Below are 2,549 nucleotides of genomic sequence, written 5' to 3'. Positions count from 1 at the left end.
CTGGGTCAGGAGCTGCTGCTGATACCCGCCTGTAAAGCCCAATTAGCCATATGTGTGTGTGATGTAAGTAGTAATACTGAACCATGGAAAAAAATTTAAATTACATTTCAATTATTATTATTATTATTATTATTATTATATTTTATATTTATTTTTTCATTACACTACAGACGATCATCACACCCTTGTCTGATTCATCTTAAGTTAAATAAAGGTTTTAATCCACTTTCAGGCTTGTCTCTGTTAAAGTGAAGAAACACGGAAAATAAAGAAAACTGAGATGATCTAGAAAAAAAAAAGACAGTAGCTAGGTTTCCATCCAAAAGTGATTCGAATCATTGGAAAATGCGCATTAAAAGAAATACGAATCCTGTGTGTTTCCATTAAATGTACAGACTTTGGTGAAAACTACGAACTCACCTGAGTTTTCCGCAGAACCAGAAACAAAACAAGTCTTGGATTCTTCTTCTTCTACGTTTTTGTGGCGGCTGGCAACCAGCTTGTAAATGCATTACCGCCTTCCCAACCCGGAGTGTGGATATCACCATGGAGAGAGGTGCGCTACGTCAGTTCGAACATAATGGTTTCTATCCCCCGTTTTGCTAATCAACATTTTTTTCGAATCAACCAAAAGGCAAAACTTTATTTTCTACTACAGCATCCTCTGCAACGTTTTTTTTTTTTTTTTTTTTTATAGATTTTTTAGATACATAAAGCTAATATGCCTTTTGTTAAGCAGTAATGCTGCTCTGGTAAGCAGTGGTAGTAGCAAATACTCCATAACAAATAAAAGTCCTGCATTTAATTTCTTATCATATAGTTCTTTCAGAATATTATAGTCTTGACTGAGCTCTCTGTGTTATCTGATGTTTTTTTTTCCTTTCTAGTGAAATATCTGAATGCTTATACTGGAATAGTACTCCAGTATTCCCAAAAGGTGTTACAAACTCCTCTGGTCTGCATTGCCTTTCATTACCTGTATTGAAACTCATGGGCACATAATCCCATGCTTTCTGAACTGTTTGCATGTGGGAGGTGAGAACAGCAACGGCATCACACAATTCATAATAAATCATATATCTTAAACAATCTCAGTTGAACACTAATTAGAGGTATATTTTTCAGGAACAATTAGAACACGTCAGAAGTTTTTGATTCGATACAACACCTAGCAGCTACATCGAATGCTCCCTAACTGCAAAAACGAAGGTAAGGGATTCAATGGACTGCTGTGTAATAGTTTATGACCCTGAACTCTGCAATTACAGGTAGTAGTGATCCATTAATTGATTTACCTGTTTGTGATTTAACTCACCTGTAATAAAATCCCTGTAATAACTTGGAAGGTTTGCCAGAGTTGAACATGAATCTTCTTGAATCTTACAGGATATATTGAAACATTTCACTTAAGATCATTTTGAATTTTGTATTGCAGTCTGTAGTTTACTGAGACCATTTATTGAATACAAAACATTGATTACATGATGAACAAAGACAAATAACTTTGACACTGACTGGCTCCTTCTCTCTTTTTTTCATTTGTAGAAGAAAAGCAACAGGTTCAGGCAGCTATTCTGAAGTGCTCTCTAACGGGAAACAAGGAGGCATTTGGAGAGGAATCAGATAGTGAGGAAGATGAACAGTGACCTCAATGAAGTAAAAGGTGGCGGACTATTTTTGTTACGGGACCAATAGAAAAGAAGATATGAAGCATTTCAAAAAAACAGACTTTATGTTTTTATGAAATATTTTCAATTTATACTATGTTTTGAGCTTATGTATTTTGTTTAAAAAATAAAGCACTGTATTTGAAGATAATATATTTGTCCTAGTGTCCTTAAAATAAAGTTCTGTACATACTTATGTAGACCATTCAAACATAAACAAATTGGTGGTATAGGCTGCAGTTAAATATATTGAAGATGCAGAGATATTTATATGTAATCTTTATCAGCTGACTTAACAGAACCTTTAACAATATTGCCAATACTGTCATACCATATCAGAATTATATTGCTTATTAAACCCATTAATTACCTAATCCTACTTAAAGGGGAACACCACCTAAACTAAAAATTACAATATTTTATTTCCATGGCTTTTGTAATTTTTTTATTAATCAATATTTGTGAACATGAGTTACTCTCTCTCAAAGCCAGAAACCAGAGAAGTAAATCTCAAACTTGTGATGTCATCAAGTAAAAAGTCTGGAGCTGCTCTGTAGACAATGAATTCCTTTTTTAAACCCGAATGAGCTTTAGGGGACTTTCTATTCACATCAAGGATCCAGGCCTGGATTATGGGCAGTGCTAGGGTATACTTAAAAAGTGGTCTCCAGTTTGGTTCATGTATACTCTGGTATGGTACACATCAGGTGTGAACACCAGCTGTACCATAACACAGAAAAGGGTTGCTATTTAACGCAACTACAAGGCGTTTTTAATTAGTTATGAAACAGTCTCAATTTAATACTGATAGCTCGATATCAGATGGCAGCACAGACAGAGACAGATCTGGCTTTGTTGCCACATTCAATCTGCAGTCGGAGC

General features: G+C 34.9%; 1 pseudogene; it reads left to right on the top strand.

Annotated features, from left to right (window-relative positions):
- The first annotated feature begins 205 nt into the window (after window positions 1–205).
- On the top strand, window positions 206–1,683 carry LOC125899833 (ribonuclease P/MRP protein subunit POP5-like; annotated as a pseudogene).
- The last annotated feature ends 866 nt before the right edge of the window (window positions 1,684–2,549 follow it).

This window comes from Epinephelus fuscoguttatus, linkage group LG13, assembly GCF_011397635.1.
Source record: "Epinephelus fuscoguttatus linkage group LG13, E.fuscoguttatus.final_Chr_v1".
NCBI classification, from domain to species: Eukaryota; Metazoa; Chordata; class Actinopteri; order Perciformes; family Serranidae; genus Epinephelus; species Epinephelus fuscoguttatus.
This window is presented reverse-complemented; position numbering and strand designations above follow the sequence as displayed.